This window comes from Dasypus novemcinctus, chromosome 7 (genome assembly GCF_030445035.2).
Source record: "Dasypus novemcinctus isolate mDasNov1 chromosome 7, mDasNov1.1.hap2, whole genome shotgun sequence".
NCBI lineage: Eukaryota > Metazoa > Chordata > Mammalia > Cingulata > Dasypodidae > Dasypus > Dasypus novemcinctus.
In genome coordinates, this window is record NC_080679.1 from 36,264,494 (window position 1) to 36,291,002 (window position 26,509).

The 26,509-nt window shown below is 38.5% G+C and overlaps 1 protein-coding gene across 2 annotated transcripts in view; it reads right to left on the minus strand.

The window, feature by feature from the left end:
• Positions 1-26,509, minus strand: part of PTH2R (parathyroid hormone 2 receptor) — a 235,649-nt gene that overhangs the window by 34,766 nt on the left and 174,374 nt on the right. The window lies entirely within an intron of this gene.

Here is a 26,509-nt window from a genome sequence, read left to right on the forward strand (position 1 = left end):
CCCTGCATTTTCCACAGATCAGCCTTCATTCCAGCCACAGAATTCATGATTTATACGTTTATATCTTGGCACATGGTAATGTCTGTGCCTGGAAATCCTTCCCTGCTCTCTGCCTATCAGCTGAATTTCTACTTTCCCTTCATACTTTCAGCTCGAATGTCATCTGCTTGGTGTTTTCATTCCAAAGTCCTCCAGATAGAGTTAGATGCTTTCTCCTCCTTGTTCTGAACACCATGGAGGCCACGGAAAGACAGGCATGCCGACGTGACTATGACATGGGTCCCCGTTATGTCATCACCACCTCTGCTCTGGCCACCAGCATTGCTGCTGCTGCCACAGCCCCTGGCTACTGTTCATCAAGTGCTTCTCACAGACCACACCAAGCATCTGAAATTTGCCGATTTAGTTCTCATAATAACCCTCTGAAGTAGGTATTAGAAGCTCCAATCTCCTTTTTAGAAGAGAAAGTGCAGAAGGGCTAAGTCATAGTGAGGTAAGCAGCTGGTATTAGGTAGCACCAAGATTCATATACTTGGGAAGTGGACTTGGCCCAGTGGATGGGGCGTCCGTCTACCACATGGGAGGTCTGCGGTTCAAAGCCCGGGCCTCCTTGACCCGTGTGCAGCTGGCCCATGCGCAGTGCTGATGCACACAAGGAGTGCCCTGCCAAGCAGGGGTGTTCCCCGTGTAGGGGAGCCCCACGCACGGGGAATGCGCCCTGTAAGGAGAGCCGCCCAGAGCGAAGGAAAGTGCAGCCTGCCCAGAAATGGTGCTGTACACACAGAGAGCCGACGCAGCAAGATGATGCAACAAAAAGAAACACAGATTCCTGGTGCCGCTGACAACAACAGAAGCGGACAAAAAGAAGAACATGCAGCAAATGGACACAGAGATCAGACAACTGCGCCGGGGGGGTGGGAAGGGGAGAGAAATAAATAAAATAAATCTTTAAAAAAAAAAAAGATTCATATACTTGCTCACCCCACTACAAAAATCTATATTTTGTACTATTATGAGTTGTACTTCTTCCACTAATAAGCCTCATGACCTTGTCTATGAGTTTTATTACTAGTAATAACAAAATCTAAGGGCCTCCAAACTCTGAAATTCTGTGATTCTAAGTCCAATACTCCTCTGTGTTCTAGCATCCCCACTTGTAACTACAATACCAATAATAGTATCAACATACTTATTACAGTTAGCTGAGAAGGAAGCTACACTCTAAAGGAGTATAAGGCATATGCATGTGGAAGATGCTTTCAATGGCAAGCTTATCAAATAATCTGCCTCTGATCCACTATAAGTAACTTTGTCAAGCCTATATATACATGTTCCAATCAGTTAATATTTGCTAGCTGCCAATAAGTAGCAGGTATTGTCCTAGTCTCTAGGAAAATTAAAAGAAGAAAATAGAGATGGTCCTTGCCTCCAAGGAGTCTGCAGGGAAAGAGGCGCATGAGCCAGTAAGTACAATTCAAAACAGTATATCTAAAATGGAAGTCCTTTTAAAGTGCCTGATCACATGAACCATAACTAGCCCCCAAAACCACAGGGACACTCAGTGGTTGCCCTGGTCAGGCCCTCTGCACTAATTTCATTGTTAAGGAAATTTTCCTAGTTTAACATTCTTCAAATGACAGGCTGCCACTGCCATGATCTTGCCATATTGATATAATTCTCCTACTCTTATTTTTTTAATACCTTTCTGCATGATTTTTTCATTTCTTCATGAGCCGCTGTTGACAAGTGGCACCCAACATGGGGCTAGAAGAAACTGAAATCGGTTAAGTATATTACAGTACGAAGACATGTTTCTCTTGGGATTTAATGAACATTCAGGGTAACATGGAGAATTCACATAGTAAATAGGAAGAATATCAAGTAACTTTGAAGCCTTTAGCAAAAGCCTCAGAATATCCAGTCAAAGAGTCTACTCTTAAGAACTTATTTATATTAGTAGAAAAGGTTTGTCTGTGGTTTCAGCCTGACGGAAAAAAAAAATTGTTAAGTTATCCTCAATGGCTGAAGGTCTTACAACAATTAAAATTAATTACAGAGAAGGTAATCCTATTTCCATTAATAAATGGACATTATCTAGTGCTTTGTCTATTGTTCTTAAGCCATTGCATAATTCTGATTCATCATCAAATAGTTCAGATTCTAGTAGCTCCAGTTCTGAGTCTGACTCATCTTCTGATGAATCTCAGGCTTCAACACCTTTGCCTTCAAAATGAAAGAAGAAGTATGGTACATTTCCTGTGCAGGCATCAGCACCTGAAATAAAGAATTCTAGAGAAACTCCTGCTTTGGTTCCACCTGGTTATTCTGTAATTTGGCCTCCAGGAAGTTATAATCCTCATGATTTTCACAATTCATTAGATCCAGTTTGTGAAAGTGAAAGAGGTGCTATGCAGGGTAAGGAGACTTTGTTACAACAGTCTTCTTCTCCTCTGGTAGACCTATAGGATGATAGGAAAGGTGACAAGGACAACTGCAAATCTTCCCCTATAGCTATCCAGCAGCAGCTGTCACAATTGTCTTTAATGGATCAAAAAATGTTGCAGAAAACCGCCTTTGCCAGTCAACAGTGCCCTCCCCCTAATGTGGGTTCTCCTTCCCTAGTGTCTCCTATAGCTGTGTCCCCTCCTGTCCTATCTCCTTTGCAAGCCCGTCTCCGGTCTGCCTGGGTGGAGGGAGAGGATATTTCTGAATTTATTCTTTTTCCTGTCATAGAGCACCCTCATCCCAATAATCCTGGCCAATATGTACGTCTACTTGAACCCATTCCTTTTAAGTTGTTAAAAGAATTGAAATCTGCTTATAGCACATATGGACCCACTGCCCCATTCACTTTCTCCTTCATAGATTCGGTAAGTCAAAATTCTCTTTGTCCCAAAGACTGGATGGTTTTAGCTAAACCTTGCTTGATGCGAGGCTACTGTTTGTTATGGAAAAGTAATTTGTTTAAAGAATGCAGTGCTCTGGCTAAATGTAATCAGGCTCATAATATCGCTATTACCTTGGATGTGCTTATGGGCACTGGAGCCTATGAGCCTTTGAAGAAAGTACAACATCCTGCACAGGCAAAAGTGCTAGATAAAACCCTGGTTACTGAAATTAGGTTTGTAAGAAAATTCTCTGTTGAACTGTTAACTAAGATAAAGAAATTATTCTGGCAGCAACTCTACAAACACACAGCTGTATACATGATATTGTAGCTGTGGGCTAGTGGCAGTTAATAGAATTAAGCCACTGGAAAAGGAAAAAAACATGGCAACACTGGTGTTCTGTTTTGTTTCCATGCTAATTCTGATTGGGCCTATTTAACCAAAACAATAAAATTAGTACAAAATTTTTTATCAAGGTGTTAAAAGGAATTTTCAGTTTTAAATCAATAGTTTACTCCTAAACTTCAAGTCTCAGTGTAGTCTTAAAAAGTAGTAATCTAAAAAATTAGTGTTAACAGTCTGTCTAAACTGCTAAATAAAAGGCTTAACTACATTTATGCTGCTCAAGTTATCTTAACTGGTTGCTAATAACTAATAAAAGTGTTTCCAATCACAAGCTTGCATGTTACAGGCAACATGGATTCCAGAAGAAATCTTAAAAACAGTAAAATCTAAGATGTGAAATGATGGAAAACTTAAAAACAACTATACCGAAAATGTAAGAATTATGAGTCAAATTGTAAACTTCAGGTTTCTATTGGTGTGTTGTACGTGTTTTGTGTTTGTCTGTTTGTTCAAGGTCAGTGTATATTTTGATACCTCCAGATGGTAATATATATTAATAAATAAAAATTTCTAAAATACCTCTATTCAAATGGCCAAAAATTATACAAGCACTTATATTAACTTAAGTTTAAGTATTAATAAGACCTCTACAATGATAAAAATTGTAAGTCTTGATTAACGAAATTACTGTCCTTTCATAAAAAATAGTTCTTACATTTTCCTTCACTAAATAAAGTAAAGAATGCAAAATTTAAATGAATATTTTAAAAGGTAAAAGGTTTGTGGGAATGCTGACTGAAATTTAACAAGTTTGTTCAAAAAGGTGTGTTTTGTCCTAAAATAGGATGGCTAATTTTCATAAACTCAAAATGGAAATGAACATAAGCAGCATGGGACTTAAATGCATGTGGCAAGTTGTAGAAGGTATTGTGGTAACTTTAATTAAAAAAATGTGTTCTGTGAAGGTAACATTTGTCTCAAAATAATATAATTATAGTATATATAGTTATAAATAATTATAAGAAGTTTAAAGAAGCATTGTTTAAATTAAGACATTTAAATGGCTAATTCCAAAAAGTCATTATTAAACAAAACCTGAATTGATAATAATAATAAAAGGTAATTTTGTAACAGGAAAACTTGTCAGCAGCTAGCCTCCCCTGCCAACTTGTTTCTAAAAGACTTTCTGTATTGCATGCTACTAAGTATTTAAAGTGAAGAAAGTTCATTATTTTAACAAGTTTGTTTAGTGCTGATGGTAATTATATATTGTAAAAAGTTTGCCTGGTAACTTATGTATGTGGGATGTATATAATGTATTTTTATTATTAAGAAAACAGAAAATAATTTTGTCCTAAAATAAAATGATTGGTTATTAAGAAAAAGTAAAATGTGGGACTAAACCTAAATAAATACAGAATGTGCAAAAGGTCCGTGGAAAAGAAATTTTTAATGTTAAAGTTAAGTAAGATTTGATGAGTCTATAAAGTTTTAAAAAGATTTAGTATGAAGTAGTATACTAATACAAAGTTAAATTTTTGTTCTTTCTCAAAGTCTCTCAAGTCATTAGTCTGTTTTAGCAAAAGTTTATAAAAAAATTTTATCCTGAATAATCGGTATACAAAGAAAGTCTGTTTTATCAAAATAACTTCTTGTACTTTACCCTTATCATTTCCTCAGTGTTCAAAGAAGAAAAGGTCTTATCTCGTTTAAAGGAACATAATGTTCAAATCTGCTTTCTCAAAATCAAATCCTGAAAAGTAGCTTTTTATTTCAAACTGGTTACAAGAGATTTGTTCTTTTACCTTTAAAAATATATATTATGGTAATAAAATAGTTGAGTTCATTTAATACGTTATAAGTTAAAAGGAAGGTGTTTAAAAGTGTTATAAAATTAAAAGGATTTTTTAACCCTCTGTTAATTAAAGTTGTATGAATAAAAGGTTTATATGAATTCTTAAGAGTGTATAAATTTACCAATATTTCAGTATAATATTAAACAAAAATACAATATGGTTAATTATAATAATAATTTATTATTATAAAAAAGTGTGCCACAAAAACAACCTCTTACCATCAACTAAAGTAACAACACTGTAGTATGCAGCAATCCCAAATACTGCTAGTTTGTTGCAAGAAATTAATATCCAACTGTGTCACTCTCACTTTGTTTTAAAGCTTTCTTTAGTATCTTCTCTTTTTTTTAAGATTTATTTATTGTTTTTTTTTTTTTATTTATTTCTCTTCTCCTCCCTCCAGTTGTCTGCTTTCTGTGTCCATTCGCTGTGTGTATCTTCTTAAACAGTCAAGCCCGCCTGTATTTCCCTATCTGTGAAAAACCCAACAATGGACTTTTGCAGTGCTTCCCTGAAGCTATGTGCATAACCCAACCATCTGTCCTGACATGGTGATAAAAAATCTGGCTGTATGGGAAAAATCTGTGGCTGAAACCCTACTGATGACATTATATTAACCAGTAATCCTCTTTCCAAAAATTAAAACATCAGAAATAATAGTATCCTACCTTAAAAGCCTAAAATAGGCAAACAATTAGAACAGGCTGCAAGGTCCCTACTGCTCTATCAAATTCTTAAGTGTTGTTTGGTTGGGTAAAACAAACTATACCCTCTGTTGTAATTAATACAGTACAATGTTTTCTCATGAAATAGAGTTTGTAGTATTATTAAAATACTAAAAATCTTTCATCCCTCATTTAGCTCAAATATTAAAACCACTGTATGTACTAATTTGAAAAAGTCCTTCATGGAAGAAGGAAAACCTCCAGCAGGCTGCTTTAAATAATAATAAAAGGGAAGGAAAAGGTGGACATTAACTTAGCCTGTGAATTGGATGTGGCCAGCACCAATATTGGCTTTGGGTGGGGTTTGAGGCAAAGGCAAAATTCTAAACAAGTACCTCTTGGTTTTCAATCACAATTCTGGAAAAAGGCCAAAAGTACAATATAAAAAAATAATTGTGTGCAGCTAGGAGGCCCTGCTGAAAGTGAAAGATTTAACCTAATAGTGTCTGGTCACTCTGAAGACTACCTATCCTATCCAGGGGTGGACTGCAAACACTAAAAGCAAGATAGAAATGATGGATTGTTGTAAATCACCATCAGATCTATGGAAAAACATCCGGGAAACCTGCTAGTAGTAAAAGGTAACTGTCTCTTATGTCCCTGCCCACTCCTCTAACACCCCTTTCAGGACTGTTGAGGCAGATGCCTTTGTGAAGATCCAGAGCCATACCATTGAGACCTGAAAAGAAGTTGGCTTTCTGTTGATTTGGAAAGACCCTGGCAGCTGTCAGTGGAATCTAGTATACTTTGGGACTTTCTACATCATTACATTAAAAGGACAAAAAAATTTATCAGATTGTTAATAGCAGGAATTATTGGACTCATAGGTATTATTACTGCAGCTAGTGTTGCTGGCGTTGCTTTGCATAACGGGATAAAAACAGCAACATATGTGTAAGATTGGCATAGAAATGCCTCAGATATGTGGCAAAGTCAAACAAAAATTGATTTGGAATTATCCAACTGTGTTAATGATCTAGAAAACACTGTAACACATATCGGGGATACAGTATTTAATATGCAAATGAAATTAACTTTAAAATGTGACTATAATCAAAGTTCTTTTTGTGTTACTCCTTTAAAGTGGAATAATTCAGAGGAATGGAATAGTATTAGAAAACATTTGTTAGGCTATCAACATTCTAATATAACTCAGCAAATTCAGGCATTGCAAAAGAAAGCTATATTAACGTCTCAAACAAATTTAGAGATAGTAACATCAGATATGTGGAATGGAATTATTAAAGAATTAAAATCATTAAATCCTGTCTGTTGGTGGAAACAATGGATTCCTACGTTTCATAACCTTATCATGTACTGTTTACTATTCTCAGTGACACTAATAATATGGAAATCTTGGTTGGTGACAAAACATCATATGGAACGACATTCTGCATCTCGAGCCATATTAAGACAACAACAACCCCCCAAAGCAGGCACTTAACTGGTAGTCAGTGATGGGTAAGATCTTCAGAGGAAGATAACCTAAGACAGGCACAGTTACCTTGTTATAAAATAAAAGGGGGACGTGTTGGAGTATTAGCCAGCATAAAGCATGCTGGGATACTTGACATGACTGCATTAAACAGAAATGCTTGCAGTTGGCATGGAAATAAATGGCTCAGAAAGAAGTCAATAAAAGGAGACAGTGACTTCTTGTTCCTCATTGTGTGGGTACATGTTAGGATCAATGTGTGTAGTGTTTGCCAAGTTTTTAATTATAGCTTGCTAGGGCCTTTTTTGCTAAACAGAGCATTGTTTGGAATTGTACAAATACTATGAGTTTGTACAATAAACTTGTCAGTAGCATTTGCTCTGATCCCCTGAACCCCGGTCTGCATGATTTTTTCATTTCTTCTTAAACCGCTATTGACATTGTTTTTTGTCCTAAAAATAGGATAAGGTAAGATAAAACAAGACTTACATTAATAACTAAAATATATTGAGCCATTTATGTAACAGGCACTGTGTAACAGGCACTATGCTAAAGATTTGTGTGAGGCAAATGCAATTTTTCCTATTACACAGAAGAAGACACAGCAACTCATTGAGTATAAGTAACTTGTCCAAGGTCACACAGGTAATATGTAAAGGAGTAGGATCCAAGTCCAGGGCTATTTGATTTCAAAGGTGTGAAGTTACTACTAGGTTAGTACTTCATCCAAGGGAGTTTTCCTCAAACTGAAGTCTGTAAGGGATCCATGAACTCTTGGTGAGAATTTCTAAATTTGACGTTTTCATTTTGACAATAATCTAATAATAAGGATGATAATACAAGCTTTCAGATTCACCCCATGCCACAGGATTCCAGTCCCTAACTGTTTACAATTTTGTCTGAACTGACTGAGTGGTACTATTTTAATTGTTGCAACTAATGGATTGAAAATGCATAAACACTTTATGGTAATACTGTGGGCCTGCCTATTTATGTTAATAAGAACGCCATAACTTTTCTATATATTTGTAAACTGGAAATAATGAAAATGCCTACCTTGAAATCATTTAAGGACTAATTGAAAAAAGCTTCTAAGATATTCCTGAAGCAAACAAGCATTCACAAATATTTATGCATAGAATGTTAAGAGAAAGAGATTAACTCTTTCAAAGGATAAAATAAAAGATGCATTGGTAAAGATTAAATTTGAGCAGGGCCTAGGAAGACAGTTTAATTGCATTATTGATAGATGGATGGATGGATGGATGGATGGATGGATGGATGGATGGATGGATGGATGGATGGATGGATGGAGAAATACATGAAGAGGTAGATGGGACAGAGTAATACAGGATAAAGGAAACACTTAAAGGCAAATACCACAAGGTATTCTTTTTCTTTTCTCTGATATAAATCTAGGATCTCAAGTTTCTGCTAGCAACAAACTGTTCTCTGCCCCTGATTATTAGTATCATCAGGGACCATTAGTATCATCATAGGTTTTCAGTTGACACCAGTGCAAAGGAAGGTCCTCATGTCTCAGAAGATAGTGACGCTGCTTGGTTGGGATTTATTGCATGTGCCAACATTGCCAGTACCACCTCTGCCAGGCCATACTGCCCTGTCTGCTGCTGCTTCTGCTTCTGCTTCTCCAGCTGAGCATACCTGTTCCTTCTAATGATGTTCCGGAAGGTACAGGACCAAAACAATACTTCACGCTCTGTTTTCAATTAGAAATATTCCTCTAATATTTTGCTATTACATAGAAGAGTTTTAAAATCACCCTCAAGTCAATGTCAAGAAGTTGCAAATACAGTAGGACCTCATTTTATGCAATCAATACATTCCAAGACCCTTCAAGTAAAGTTGAAAATCATACATAATAACGAACATCATTATTTAATAAGTATGTCTTATATGATTTTTCGGTAAATAAGGCAAATAAACACTCTGGCAACAGTAAGGAAACAAAATTAATCATAGAAATTGTTTTTTAACATTTTAATTCTCTCTACCTTTTTCAACTGCCAATTGCACATACCTGAATTCGCATGTGTTGTTTGTGTAAAACAAGATCCTACTGTATTATAAAATTTCATTAGGAGACTTCCAGGAAGATGGAGAATTAGAGAGACAGAGGGATCACTTCTCTTCCAGAAAAAAATAACTAGAGGAAGACAAGAGACTGTCTGGAGGGCTGCTCTGAGGCTCAGGACACCAGGGAAAGGTGAGACACCACCCAGAAAAGAAGTCTAATCTGGCTGAAAAATCCCATGAGTAAAGTTGCAAAAGCTGCAGCTGGCAGCCATCCACCCACCTTTGGATCAAACAGCACTCTGCAGACTACAGTGGCTGTGGACTGCAGTGGCTGTGAACTGAGAGGGTTATAAGGTTCCTCTTCCCAAAGTAAGAAGAGAGGGAGGGATGCAGCCTACAGCAAATTCAGATTTTGACCAGCAAACTTGGTCTGCTGCTTGGAGGGGTCACATACTTCCAGGTTGGGTGGGGCTGCAACATTGTTTGCACTGAGAGACTGCAGGGAGCTAAAGATAATTTGCCTTCTCAAACACCCTCCCTACTGCCCTGGAATCATTACAGAGGAGGCAGAGGGAGAGAGGGTAAGGCCAGCAAAAGGAGAAGAGCAGTTTTTGAGGAAGTTGGTTTGTGAGGCTTCGCCAGCACTGAGGACATTGCTTCTGCCAAGTTATACTGAATGAATTTCCCCCTAGCACCTGGAGACTGAGGTGAGAGGGTCTCCCAAGGAAAGCCATTTGCTGGTGGACCAGAAAAGTGCACAAAAAGGGAAAAATAATAAATAAATAAATAAATAAATAAATAAATAAATGAATGAATGAATAAATAAATAAATAAGGCAATCAGGTGCCTTTACTGACCCCACTCCAAGACCCTTCAATATTGGTCTGTACCCCATTACTGGGTCCTTAGCCTTGCTTTGAACAATTAAACAGGGGCAATCCTAAATATCTAGACCAAGTTGAACCAAGAGTCAAAGAACAGTGATAGCACACAGCTACTTAACAAAAAAATCCCTAGATGAGAGAGAGACTGGACATCAGAGTAAATTCAGCATTAGAATCAGATGCCTAGACTTCAGCAAAAAGTTACAAGCCATACTAAGAAAAGGAAGATATGACTCAGGGAAAGGAACAAATTAAAGCTCCAGAAAAGACACAGGGCTTGAAACAGCTAATCAATGAGGTCCATACAAATCTCCTAAATCAAATCATGGAGTTGAAGGACAACATGGCTAAAGAAATAAGACATTAAGACAATATTGAGTGAGCACAAAGAAAACTTTGTAATCTTGGACAGAAAAATAGGAGAGCTTATGGAAATGAAAGAAACAATAAGTGAGATTAAAACTATTATAGAGACATACAACAGCAAATTTGAAATCATGGAAGAAAGAATCAGTGACAGAGGAAAGAACAACTGAATTTGGAAAGAGAAAAAAATGGAAAAAATTGAGCAGGGACTCAGGGAGTAGAATGACAGCATGAAGCACACCAACGTAAATGTTAAGGAAGTTTCAGAAGGAGGAAAAAGGGAGAATAGGCAGAAAGAGTAATTGAGAAAGTAATGATGAAAAATGTCTCATCTCTCAGGAAAGACGTGAATATACATGTTCAGGAAACAAAGCATACTCCAATTAGAATACATTCACATAAACCTACCCCAAGATACATAATATGCAGAATGCCAAATGACAAAGAGAAAGAGAAATTTCTGAAAGCAGCAAGGGAAAAGCAAAACATCACATTCAGGGGCATCCAATAAGATTTAGTGTGGATTTCTCTTTAAAACCATGAAGGCAAGAAAGCAATGGTATGATATAATTAGGGTACCAAAAGAGAAAAACTACCAGCCAAAAATTCTTTATCCAGCAAAACTGTCCTTCAACTATGACTGTGAGTTTAAAATATTCACGGATAAACAGAAATTAAAAGAGTTTGTAAACAAGAATCCAGCTCTGCAGGAAACACTAAAGGTAGTTGTACAGCCAAAAAAAGAAAAGAGAAGAGGCTTGGAGGAAGTGTAAAAGTGAAGAATATTAGAAAGGGTAACCAACAGGTAAAAAGATGGACAAAAATAAGATATGACATATGAAAGTCAAAAGATAAAATAGTTGAAGTAATGCCATAGCAGTAATAACAGTGAATGTTAACGGATAAAATGCCCCAATCAAAAGACATAGGCTAATAGAATGGATAAGAAAGCATGAGCTATCTATATGCTGTCTGCAGGAAACTCACCTTAGACCCAAGGATGCAAATAGACAAAGTGAAAGGATGGAAAAAGAAACTCCACACAAATAGTAACCAAAAAAGTATAGGGGTAGCTATATTGGTGTCAGACAAAACGGATTTTAAATGCAAAAAAGTGATGAGATGCAGAAGGCCATTTTATAAAAATAAAAGGGACAATCCACCAGGAAGGAATAGCAGTCATAAATATCTATTCACTTAACCAGGGTGCCTCAAACTCTGACAAAACTGAAAGGAGAAATCGGCATCTCTACAAAAATATTTGGAGACTTCAACATGCCATTCACTTTAATAGACAGAACAACTAGACAGATTTGAACAATATGAGCAATGAGCTGGACCTTACAGACATATACAGAACATTGCTCCCCAAATCAGCAGGTTATCATACATTCTTCTCAAATGCTTGTGGATCTTTCTCTAGGATAGACCACATGTTAGGCCACAACACAGCTCTCAATAAATTTAGAAAGATTGAAATTATACAAAGTACCTTCTCTGATCATAATGGAATGAAGGAGGAAATCCATAATAGGTTGCAAAGGGGAATTTTTGCTAATATGTGGAGGCTAAACAGCATACTCCTAAACAATCAGTGGATCAAAGAAGAAATTGCAAGAGAAAATAAAAGATATATCAAGACTAATCAAAATGAAAACACAACTTATCAATACTTATGGGGAAGCGGGGCAAGATGGTGTCTGAGTGAGGCACCTTACAGTCTCTCCTGCGAAGAAGCAGCCGAGTGGGGTTGGAGTCTTGCCAGAGCAGGCTGTCTTGGGGGCTTGCAGGGCGGAGGGTGTGTGGACATCAGTTTGGAGAGAGAGTGGCAGAGGTGGTGCTTGCTAAAGGTAGAATTGGAGCTTACAAGTACAGAGGTTGAAAGCTGTGGACTGATGGGACCCTTCCCCCTGGCGCTGGTGGCCGTGGTGTTTCCTGAGATCTGTCAGTTGCGTGGTGGCATTCCTGGGCCCCGTGGTCCCTGGATGCATGGTCCCCAGGTCCGTGTCCCCTGAGCCCCCATAGCCCATGTTCCACGAACCAACATGCCCTGGGTCTGCAAAGTCCCGGACTTCCCTTTCCCAAGTCCAGTGCTCCGGGAGGTCTGGGATTGCCTTAGCCCTCCAGTTTTGGACTGACACTGTGGATGGGAGGGAGTGGGGGGGGCACAGTAGGGGGGCCCGACTAGTGTAGTTTCAATTTTCTGATGTTTCCCGCCCCCTTTTTCTTTTCTTTTTTTCTTGCTCTTGGAAGAGCATACCGGCTGACTTGGGGAGAGTCTGGGAAGAGAGGAGTGGGGAATCTGCTAATAAAGCCCGATTCACCGATATCTGGGATAGGAAACTTGTCATGGGAGAAGATGGAGTCAGAAAATCAACAAGCCCTCTCACAGCACACTACAGGAGAGGGACTGTAGGAGCTGCTTTCCGAGCCTCCAATAGCATACTTGGGGTTCCTGGTGAGGTGTGGGTGCTCTCTCTCTGGAAATTTTTTTTGAGGATTTTTTTAAAGATTCATTTATTTATTTATTTCTCTCCCTTCCCCCACCCTGCCCCAGTTGTCTGTTCTCTGTGTCTATTTGCTGTGTGTTCTTTTTTTTTGTCCGTCTCTGAAATTAAGAGCCGTTGTTTTCTGTGCAGAGCTGATTCAACAAGGACCCACTTGAATCTCCTACCAGACCTCTCAGGCACCTTTCCTGCTGCTTGGGAGAGAGAGGTGAGGAAGGGAGAAAAGGGGGAACGTCAGATCCTTAAGTGTTTTATTTAACTACAAACAGGATTCCTTGATTGAAACTTTCCCTAGTATTTGGTTGGTTTTTCCTTGTTTTTCCTTCCTCTTTATCCCCCCAAGGTGCTTTTTTTCCTTCTTTTTCTTTCTTTCTCTTTTTCTTCTTCCTGCTTACTGCCCCACTCCCTTTTGTCTCTTTTTTTCTCTTTCTTTCTTTCTTTATCTCCTTTTTTATTCTTCTTACATTAGGTGCTGCAGGAAGAGCTTCATGTTTGCTGTATTTTTTCATCCTCCATTTACTCTTTTCTGTGTGTATTGATTTTAGCCACCAACACTATTCCCTTTCCTCTACATCTTTCTATCCTCCATCATTGATTGTTTCTCTTACGTTACACCTCTCTTTGTTTGCCCCCCTATTTTTTTACTTTTTATTGCTAATACCTTTGTTCTATTTTCTGCCTTATATTCACTCTTTATATTATTGTCCTCTCTTTTCTCTTTCCCTCTCTCCTGAACACACAGGCCTTTTAATTCACATTGTATTCCTCCCCATATTCAGATTTTTACATACTCTACTTTTCTTACTGTTATAACTCTAGATACCTTACATGAGTCTAATATACATTCTCCTATTTCACACATGGTTACTATGTCAATATTTACTATCAATACTATTATTATTCATTTTCTTTTCTTACTCCTTTTGCTTTCTCTGGCCCTAATATTTTCCTTCAAGTGAACTTAGCCAACAACAAGGAAATAGAATAAGAAGAACAAAGTGACAAAGACAAGACTTAACATGCACGCAAAAACAACAACTAATTAAACTCCATATAGACAAAGAAGCTAAGCAACTGACTAAACCTGTCAAGATGAAATGATGACCAGACAGCAACAAAAAACTACAAACCAAACAATAATCGGGAAAACATGCCCCAATCCAATGAACAAACTAAAAACCAGGAAGAGGAACAGAACATCGAACAAGTAAGTAAAGATCTCAAAACATATATTTAGGACCAATTTCATGAGGTGAAGGAAGATGTTAAGAATATGAAGAAAATACTTGGAGAGAATACAGAAGAAATTGCAATCATACACAAAAATAGAACAGATATGATGGTGATGAACAGCACAATTCAAGAAATCAAAAATACACTTTCAGCAAATAAAAGCAGACTCAAAGAGGCAGAGGACAGACTTAGTGATGTGGAAGACAATGCTTCTGAAATCAAACAGATAGTAGAACTGGTTGATAAAAAGACAGAAAAAATCCAGCAGGGGTTTAACGACCTGAATGACAATGCAAAATGTGCAAACATACATAATATAGGCATCCCAGAAGGAGAAGAGAAGGGAAAGGGGACAAAAGAGGTGTTGGAGAAATAATGGCTGAAAACTTCCCAACTCTATTGAGGGAGATGGATGTACATGTCCAGGAAGCACAATGCACCCCAAACAGCATAAATTCCAATAGGCCTACCACAAGACATATACTTGTCAAGTTATCCAATGCTCAAGACAAAGAGAAAATACTAAAAGCAGCAAGAGAAAAGAGAACCATCACATACAAAGGAGGCTCCATAAGATTAAGTGCTGATTTCCCATCTGAAACCATGGAGGAAGAAGGCAGTGATATGACATAGTCAAGGTACTAAAAGAAAAATGTTTCCAACCGAGAATACTCTATTCAGCTAATCTAGCATTCAAAAATGATGGAGAGTTCAAAATATTCACAGATAATCATAAACTAAGAGAATATGCCTACAAGAATCCTGCCCTTCAAGAAGTACTAAAGGGAGTTCTGCAGGAAGAAAGAAAAAAACAGGAGAGTTAGAGAAGAGTATAAGAGAACTAAAAAGACAAAAAAAAAATCAAAATATGAAACACAAATCTAAAGAAAATATGGCTAATATAATTTCTTGAAAGTAAAAACACTGAATGTCAATGGATTAAACTCACCTGTCAAGAGACTCAGACTTGAAGATTGGATAAGGAAATATAACCCATCTATATGCTGTCTGCCGAAACACAACTTACACCGAGGGATTCAAGGAGGTTGAAAGTGAATGACTGGGAAACAATCTTACAAGCAAACAATAACCAAAAAAGGGCAGGAGTAGCTATATTAATATCAGACAAAATAGACTTTAAATGCAAAGCAATTGTGAGAGACAACGATGGATGCTACATATTAGTGAAAGGGACAATCTTTCAAGAAGAAAGAACAATCATAAACGCTTATGCTCCTAACAAGGGTGCCTCCAAAGACATGAGGCAAACACTGGAAAAACTAAGTGAAGGAATAGATGCCTCTACAATTATAGTGTGGGACTTTAATACACCACTATCAACTTTGGACAGAACATCTCAAAAGAAAATCAATAAAGAAGCAATATATTAGAGGAACTGGACCTAATAGACATATATAGAACATTACACCCAAATACAGCAGGATTTACATTCTTCTCAAGTGCACATGGATCATTCTCCAAGACAAAACACATGCCAGGCCACAGAAAAAGTCTCAATGAATTCAGAAAGATAGAAATCATACAAAATAATTTCTCTATCCACAGTTGAATGCAGCTGGAAATCTGCAAGGGCCAGAGGCCCAGATTTCACACCAAGATATGGAAATTAAACAGCACACTCTTAGAAAAACAGTGGGTCAAGGAGGAAATCTCAGAGAAATAAATAACTACCTTGAAACTAATGAAAATTATAACACAGCATATCCAAACTTATGGGATGCAGCAAAGCAGTACTGAGAGGGAAATTTATAGCCATAAATTCATACATCAAAAAAGAAGAAAGAAGGGGGCGGAAGCAAGATGGTCGCTGAGTGAACTTGCCTTGCGATTTCTCCTGGGAAGAAACGGCTGGGCGCGGCTGGAGGTTCTCCGAGGCGGGGCTTTTTCGGGATTTTTGCAGGGCAGGAAGTGTCTGGACATCGATTTGGTGGAAAGGTAACAGAGAGGATCGGTCTATAAGATATCATTTGGGTTCTATCGCCCAGAGGTGAGACCCACACACGGGTTCCTCCCTCTTGGGGGTGGGTGGAGCCACGGTGCTGCGCAGCGGCTCAGCTTTTTGGTGGCTCTGCAGTGCTGGGGCATTCGTGAGTCCTGGGCGGGCTGCTGGTGGGTTGATGCGACGGGTCGCCTTTGCAGATCGATTTGGGTAGATAGACGGTGTTTTGTTGTGAAGCGGGGGAAAATTTTTGATGGCGGACACAAATAATAGCGCTTCCGCCTGAAGCCCCGCCCCCACACCCCGGCTGCCGATCTGCAACCGAATTAGGCTGTAGGCAATAAAGGGACGTAATTGGGAAGTTGTCTCAGGGTGTGGCGAGGGAGGGGGACACGTCTGGAAGCCGATTAGGGAATATTTTGCGAAGCTTGGGAATTCTGGTTTTGAAATCTGTTTTCGGCATCACGGGCCAGGCTTCAGATCTGTGCCAGTAAAGTGGCTGCGGTGTAAAGGCGCCCTCAAGTGGCAGTGTTCTGGAAGCACAGGGCGGGAGCTGTCCAAAAGCTGAAGTGACGATATACCCACATTAACTAAGTAAGTTATACCCACATTAACTAAGTAAGTGAATTGCAGGGTTCAGACATAATATAGAGTTTGCGGATCTGACTTCCCCCATAGGGCTGGCGCCCAGCTGTGGGGATCCCTGAGGGCTGTGTTACACTACGGGGCTCCTAGGCTTCCTGTTGACCAGATTGGAGGTTGCCTGGTCTGAATCCCCTAAACTCTGGTGGCCCACACCCCAGAGAATCACACCTCTTGAGTCTTTAATATCTCAGACTTTCCACCCCTGAATCCATCACGCCCTGAGGTCCATCTGAGGTCCTTGAAAGCCCTAGCCTTCAATGTTGGCATTTTTTCTTTATCGTTTCATTTTGTTTTGTTTTTATTTTCATTTTATCTTATTTTTTACTTTTTTGTAATGTCCTGATTGCTAACACCACATTATCCCCTAGTCTTTTCTCACGGCGTACCCCCCAAAGTCTTTTTTTATTCAGTTATTTAGGGGTTTTTTTGTGGTTGTTGTTGTGTAGCTGGTGTTTTAATTGTGGGTTCTGTATATCTGTTTTTTTTTCTTTCCCCTACTGTTCCCCACCCTTTGTCCACCCCCTTTTCCTTTCTTCCTTTCTTCTCTTCCCCCCCTTTTTTATTTTTATTTCTTATTTTTTTATTTGTTTTCTTTTTCTGTTTTCTCTCCCCCTTGTGTCCCTCATCTTCTACTTATTTTATTTTAATTCAATTATACAATAGGTGCGCCAGGAAACACCTCACATTTGCTGAGGTTTTCTCATCCTCCACTGCCTCATTTCTATGTGAACTGATTTAGGCTACCTACACTATCCTCTTTCCCCTACATCTTGATATCTGCCATCATCTACTGTCTCTCCTATATACCACCTCCCACCTCCCTTTCTTTGATCCACGAAGTGTCTAAGTCTTAATTTCTAATACCTTTCTTTTGTTTTCTGTATGTTATCCACTCTTGAAACTATTACCTTTCTTTTCTTTTTCCCTCTCTCACGAAAACAATAGCTTTTTAGCTTATACCATATTCCTCCCATATTCAGTCATCTACCTCATAATAGGTACTCTACCTACTGCTATAACTCTACACGATTTACATGAATCTAACCTCCATCCTCCCAGATCTCATATTCTTGCTTTCTTAACATATATCACCAATACTACTTTACACTTTTCCCTTGCTTACACAATTGCCTTTCCCCAGCACTAATACTTTCCTTTAAAGTGAACTTAACCAAGAACAAGAAATTAGAATAAGAAGAACAAAGTGACAAAGAGAAGATATAACACTTATGCAAAAACAACAGCTAATTAATCTCCAAGAGTAGACAAAGAAACTAAGGAACTGATTAAATCCGTCAAGATTAAATAATGACCAGAAAGCAACAAAAATCTACAAACCAAACCAGTAATCAGGAAAACATGGCTGAATCCAATCAACAAACCAAAAATCAGGAAGGGGAGCAGAACTTTGCACAAGCAATGAAAGACCTCAGAACATTTGTCACCGACAAATTGGATGAAGTAATGAAAGAGGTTAACAACATGAAGACATCACTTGGAGGGGAAATTGCAGACATATGCAAAAAGATAACAGATATGATGGGAATGAACACCACAGTTCAAGAAATCAAAAATACACTTGCAGCAAATATCAGCGGACTAGAAGAGGCAGAGCAGAGAATTAGTGATGTAGAAGACAGTACATCAGAAATCAAACAGATAGTAGAAGGGGTCGATAAAAAGATAGAAAAAATCCAGCTAGGACTTAGGGACCTGAATGACAATGCAAAACGCTCAAACATACATATTATAGGCATTCCAGAAGGAGAAGAGAAGGGAAAGGGGTCAGAAGGAGTGTTGCAGGAAATAATGGCTGAAAACTTCCCAAATCTACTGAAAGAGACAGATGTACATATCCAAGAAGCACAGCGCACTCCACTGGTCATAAACCCCAACAAGCCCACCCCAAGACATATACTTGTCAAATTATCCAATGCTCAAGACAAAGAGAAAATTCTAAAAGCAGCAAGAGAAAAGAAAACCATCACATACAAGGGAAGCTCCATTAGATTAAGTGCTGATTTCTCATCTGAAACGATGGAGGCAAGAAGGCAGTGGTATGATATAGTCAAGGTACTAAAGGAAAAAAATTTCCAACCAAGAATACTCTATCCAGCTAAACTAGCATTCAAACATGATGGAGAGTTCAAAATATTCACAGACAAACAGAAACTGAAAGAGTATACCAACAAGAAACCACCCCTTCAAGAAATTCTAAAGGGAATTCTGCAGGAAGAAAGGAAAAAAACAGGACAGGCAAAGTTGGAGGAGAGTATAAGAGCAACAATAACAACAACAACAACAAAAAGACAAAAAGAGAAGGGAAAAAAAATACAAACAAAATATGACAAACAAATCCAATCAAAATATGGCTAACACAAATAATTCCTTGAAAGTAATAACACTGAATGTCAACGGATTAAACTCACCTATCAAAAGATTCAGACTGGGACACTGGATAAGGAAATATGACCCATCCGTATGCTGTCTACAAGAGACACATCTTAGACCCAGAGACGCATGGATATTGAAAGTGAATGGCTGGAAAACAATCATACAGGCAAACAATAACAAAAAAAAAAGGCAGGAGTAGCTATATTAATATCAGACAAAATAGACTTTAAATGTGAAACAATTGTGAGAGACAAAGAAGGATATTACATTTTAGTGAAAGGGAAAATCTGTCAAGAAGATCGAACAATCATAATATTTATGCTCCTAACAAGGGCGCCCCTAAATACGTGAGGCAAACACTGGAAAAACTAAGTGAAACAATAGATGCATCTACAATTATAGTGGGGGATTTTAATACACCACTATCAACTCTGGACAGAACATCTCAAAAGAGAATCACTAAAGAAACAAAACGTTTGAACAGTATATTAGAGGAGCTGGATCTAATAGACATATATAGATCATTACACCCAAACACAGCAGGATATACATTTTTCTCAAGCGCACATGGATCATTCTCCAAGATAGGCCATATGCTGGGCCACAAAGAAAGGCTGAATGAATTCAGAAAGATTGAAATCATACAAAACAATATCTCTGACCACAGTGGAGTCAAGCTGGAAATTTGCAAGGGACAGAAGCCCAGGTTTCACACCATGATTTGGAAATTAAACAGCACACTCTTAGAAAAACAGTGGGTCAAAGAGGAAATCTCAAAAGAAATCAATGACTACCTTGAAACAAATGATAATGAGAACACAACATACCAAAATTTATGGGATGCAGCAAAAGCAGTACTGAGAGGGAAATTTATAGCAATAAACTCATATATCAAAAAAGAAGAAAGAGCAAAAATTGAAGAGCTAACTGCATATTTGAAGGAATTAGAAAACAACAACAAAGTAATCCAACAGGAAGAAGAAGGAAGGAAATAACAAAGATAAGAGCAGAACTAAATGAAACAGAAAATAAGAAAGCACTTGAAAAGATAAACAAGACCAAGCGCTGGTTTTTTGAGAAGATCAACAAAATTGACAAACCTTTAGCGAGACTAACAAAGAAAAAAAGAGAGAAGATACAAATACACAAAATAAGAAATGAGAAAGGCGATATCACCACTGACCGCACAGAAATAAAGACTATCATAAGAGGATACTTTGAAAAACTATATTCCAACAAAAATGACAATTTAGAGGAAATGGACAAATTCCTAGAAACACATAAGCAGCCCATATTGACAAAAGAAGAAATTGATGATCTTAACAAACCAATCACAAGCAGAGAGATAGAATCAGTTATTAAAAATCTCCCAACTAAGAAGAGCCCAGGGCCAGACGGCTTCACAGGTGAATTTTACAAAACATTCTAGAAAGAACTAACAACCAATCCTGCTGAAACTATTCCAAAAAATCGAAACAGAAAGAACATTGCAGAACTCCTTCTATGATGCCAACATTACCCTAGTACCAAAGCCAAACAAAGACACCACAAGAAAGGAAAATTACAGACCAATTTCTCTAATGAAACTAGACGCAAAAATACTTAACAAAATACTTGCTAATCATATTCAACAACACATTAAACGAATTACCCACCACAACCAAGTGGGATTCATCCCAGGTATGCAAGGATGGTTCAACATAAGAAAATCAATCAACATAATACACCATATAAACAGACTGAAGGAAAAAAATCACATGATTATATCTATAGATGCAGAAAAAGCATTTGACAAAATACAGCACCCTTTCTTGATAAAAACACTTCAAAAGATTGGAATACAAGGAAATTTTTTGAACATGATAAAGAGTATATACGAAAAACCTAAAGCCAACATTGTTTACAATGGAGAAATCCTAGAATCCTTCCCTCTAAACTCAGGAACAAGACAAGGATGCCCATTGTCTCCGCTCCTGTTTAACATTGTCTTAGAAGTACTTGCTCGAGCACTGAGGCAAGAATCAGATATAAAAGGCATTCAAATTGGAAAGGAAGAAGTCAAAATTTCATTATTTGCAGATGACATGATCCTATACATAGAAAACCCTGAGAGATCTACAACAAAGCTTCTAGAACTCATAAATGAGTTTAGTAAAGTCACAGGTTATAAGATCAATGTGCAAAAATCAGTAGCATTTCTGTACACCAATAATGAGCAAGATCAGGAGGAAATCAAGAAACAAATACCATTCATAATAGTAAATAAAAAAATCAAATACTTAGGAATAAATTTAACTTAAGAGGTAAAAAACTTATACACTGAGAACTATACAAGACTGTTCAAGGAAATCAAAGAAGACCTAAATAAATGGAAGAATACTCCTTGTTCATGGATAGGAAGACTGAATATTATTAAGATGTCTATCCTACCAAAACTGATCTACACATTCAATGCAATCCCAATAAAAATCAACACAGCCTTCTTTAAGGAACTAGAAAAACTAACTATGAAATTTATTTGGAAAGGAAAGAGACCCCGAATAGCCAAAGACATACTGAAAAAGAAAAACAAAATTGGAGGAATCACACTACCTGACTTCAAAACATATTACAAAGCTACGGTGGTGAAAACAGCATGGTATTGGCATAAGGAGAGACACACAGACCAATGGAATCGAATTGAAAGCTCTGATATAGAACCTCACATATATAGCCACATAATATTCGATAAAGCCACCAAACCCTCTCAATTGGGAGAGAGTGGCCTATTCAACAAATGGTGTCTGGAGAACTGGATAGCCATATGTAGAAGAATGAAAGAGGATTACCATCTCACACCTTATACAAAGATCAACTCAAGATGGATCAAAGACCTAAATATAAGAGCCAAGACCATAAAAACCTTAGAAAGCAGTGTAGGGAAACATCTACAGGACCTTGTAATAGGAAATGGATTCATGAATATCACACCAAAAGCATGAGCAGCAAAAGAACTAATAGATAAATGGGACTTCCTCAAAATTAAAGCCTTCTGCACCTCAAAGGAGTTTGTCAAGAAAGTAAAAAGGGAGCCCACACAGTGGGAGAAAATATTTGGCAACCATATATCTGATAAGAAACTTATAACTTGCATATATAAAGAACTCCTATATCTTGAAAATAAAAAGATAAACAACCCATTTAAAAAATGGGAAAAAGATTTAAACAGACACTTTTCCAAAGAAGAAATACAAATGGCTAAAAAGCATATGAAAAAATGCTCCAACTCTCTAGCTATCAGGGAAATGCAAATCAAAACTACAACGAGATACCATCTTACACCCATAAGATTGGCAGCTATGAAAAAAAACAGAAGAATACAAATGCTGGAGAGGATGTGAAGAAAGGGGAACACTCATCCACTACTGGTGGGAATGCAGAAGGATCCAACCATTCTGGAGGACAGTATGGCGGTTTCTCAAAAAACTAGCCATAGATTTGCCATATGACCCAGCAATACCACTGCTGGGTATATACCCAGCAGAACTGAAAACAAGGACACAAACCGATATATGTACACCAATGTTCATAGCAGCATTGTTCACTATTGCCAAAAGTTGGAATCAACCCAAATGCCCATCAACAGATGAGTGGATCAATAAAATGTGGTATATACGCACAATGGAATACTACTCAGCTGTAAGAACAAATACACTACAAACACACATGATAACATGGATGAATCTTGAGAACCTTATGTTGAGTGAAGCAACCCAGGCATTGAAGGACAAATACTACATGACCTCAATAATATGAAATAAGCAAGCTGCCTCAGAGAGCTAGAGACTGGAAGATAGGCTTACAGGAAATCGAGGGGTGGAGGAAGGATGTGAGCCGACGTCTGCAGGGGTGGAATTTATGACAAGCTGGTGGTAAGTATGAACACAAAGAAGAGATAAAATGGGGGCAAGGGGTTGCCTTTGGGAGGGGCTTAGCGGGTTTGAGGGTGGCTGGGGATGGGTGGATGGGTAATATTGCCCAAAAGTGGGGGGAGGGAGGGGTAGCATACGAACATAGGAGAGTGTCAGGTGTTGGTGGAGAGTAAAATGCCGAGAAAATCGTGTCAAAATATAATTAAGAGGGTTACCTGTTTAGAATGCTCGGAGGGGATGGTCCGATGCAGAACAGGCTCCTGAAGAATGTCTGAATGCTCACTTTGCCAGAGTGGGTGGCACCATTGGGTAGAGACCCAAGTAGTGAGAGTGGGGGTGGACCCACATCCTGGGGAGGACTAATGCCATCAAATAGAGGGAACTGTATCTCTCGAGAGAAAGGGTGACTCCCAGGGCATTGGGGCAGTTGAGCAAGTTAGGCCCTGAACACTATTCCAACTATCTCTGGACGTGGCTCCTCAGGAAACGGAGGTCGGCTGTCACTGTGGGCACCAAGGTGGATGGGAAAATGGGTGTTAAATGTGTGGAACCAAGGTAAATGGGGGGTAAGAGAGGAGTTTCACGAGAGTACACAAGGATGGATATAAAACATGTAATATTACACCATAACATATAGGAGACGACAGACTGATAATGTAAACCATAATGTAAAACATAGGTTAACTAAAAAATTAGAAAACTGTATCCTAAAGTAAGCACCACAATGTAAGCACAGATGTCACCTTGTTTGAAAGCTATTGTCTCAGACTCTGTACATCACTTTAAGTAAATATGATGTGAATAGGGTGTAAGAGTATCGCTGTGGAAGGGAAAAGGTTTTGTGGTGGATGTGTGGGAGTGCTGTATATTATATATATGAATTGCTATGGTCTAGGGCTCTTGTTAAGAGAAGTTCAATAATTAGGGGGAAAAAAAAAAAAGAAAAAGATAGGATGTAGATTTTTTTCCAAGTCAACACGTATTCTGTATCTAACTTTTAAACCCATCGCTATATGCCATTTTGCTAGTAAGGGATCCTGACATTATATTGGGCTTCAATTTTCAGGAAGTTCTGGATCACAGAGTGGTTCAACAATGGCAATGGAGGAATACTGGTATAGGATACTATTGACAGATGATATATGGCTGACAGGGAGCTATACAGGACATATGTCCAGGGTGCATGGTAATGTTTGGATATACTCATAGTGGCAACAATTAAAAACTACAGCTGGGGGGGTACTGGGTTCCTGGCCGGTGGTGCTCTGTCGTGGTCCCTAGGGGAGCATCGACAGTCTCCCAGGTGCAGCGGCAAGGACCGGGAAGGAACGAGGGTCCAACAGTGAGCCCCTGACGCTAATGACTATGCTTGTGAACTGATATGCCTGAAATAAGAACAAGGCCTAGAGCAGCATTGTGCCTGGGAATTTCCTCCTGACAGCCTTCTTGTTACTCAAATGTGGCCAGTCTCGAAGCCAAACTCAGCATGTAAATGCAATGCCTTCCCCCCAGTGTGGGACATGACACCCGGGGATGAGCCTCCCTGGCACCGAGGGATCACTATCAACTACCAACTGATGATGCAACTGGAAAATGACCTTGAAAGGAAGGTTCAATGCAGATCAGCAGAATATCCCTGTCTACATAAAATAACATGACTTTAAAATGCTGTTTGACCTAATGTAAGGGGGAAATGGAAAGGAGAAATGAGTTTATATGGCTATGAGTCTCTAAAAAAGAGTCTGGAGGCTGTCAGAAGGATTGCCCTTATGCACAACTGAGCAGAGTCTAAGAGACAGATAAAGTCGATACAACCCCCAGGTATTGGTTCCTTTGAGGGCTAAAGAGACCCATGGGTGCTATGGTCATGGCAGATGGGGTTAACTGCCATGTCAGATGGCCCTTCTTTGGAGCTAGTGTTTATGCGTGATGAATCTGGACTCAGATGGGATCTCTCTTCATAAGACTTTCATGCTACTGTGCTGGAGTTGTAGTTGGTGCTGGGGTTTAAGACATATTTAGGGGATCTGAATCTCTGGACTGACAATGTGATAGCCAGGTCCTGAGCCTCCACAGACTCCAGCTCCTACAATCTGATTTATTGGACTCACCTCACTCAGCTAAGATGGAGTTGAAGAAGGACAACCACCACACCATGGAGCCTAGAGTGCCTACAACTGAAAGTGGGAGGATTGAATCCAGTATCCATGTGGAATCTGAGCCTCCTCTTGACATAGAGGTGCAATGGACACAACCAATCCAATGTCCACAGAGAAAAGGTGGCATTGGAGTGGGAAAAGTGGACATGGTGGCTAATGGGTATGGGGAATGGCAGGAAGAGACGAGATGTGGAGGCGTCTTTGGGACTTGGAGCTGCCCTGGATGGTGCTTCAGGGGCAATCACCAGACATTGTAAATCCTCACAGGGCCCACTGGATGGAATGGGGGAGAGTATGGGCCATGATGTGGACCATTGACCATGAGGTGCAGAGGTGCCCAGAGATGTACTTACCAAATGTAATGGATGTTACATGATGATGGGAATGAGTGTTGCTGGGGGGGGAGTGGTGGGGTGGGGGTGGTGGGGTTGAATGGGTCCTCATATATTTTTTTAATGTAATATTTTTACAGAATCAATAATAAAAAAATAAAAAAATATTTAAAAAAAAGAAAGAGTTAAAGTTGAAGAACTGAATGCACACTTGGAGGAATTAGTTTAAAAACAACAAACTAACCCCAAAGGAATAAGAAAGAAAGAAATAACAAAGATCAGAACAGAACTAAATGAAATAGAAAATAAGAAAGCACTTGAAAAAGTAAACAAAACCAAGAGCTGGTTCTTTGAAAAAATCAATAAAATTGACAAACCCTTTGCTAGATTAACAAAGAAAAAAAAGAGAGAAGATGCAAATACACAAAATAAGAAAGGAAAAAGAAGATATCACTGCTGATCCCACAGAAATAAAGACTATCCTAAGAGGATACTTTGAAAAACTATATTCCAACAAAAACAACAATCTAGGGGACAAATTCCTAGAAACACATAAGCAGCCTACTTTGATGAAAGAAGAAATTGACAATCTCAGCAAACCAATCACAACTAAAGAAAGAATCAGTCATTAAAAACCTCCCAACTAAAAAGAGCCCTGGGCCAGATGGCTTCACATGTGAATTCTACAAAACATTCCGGAAAGAACTAAGACCATTCTTTCTTAAATTCTTCCAAAAAATTGAAACAGAAGAAACATTGCCTAACTCATTCTATGTTGCCAACATTACTCTAGTACCAAAGCCAAACAAAGACACCACAAGATAGGAAAATT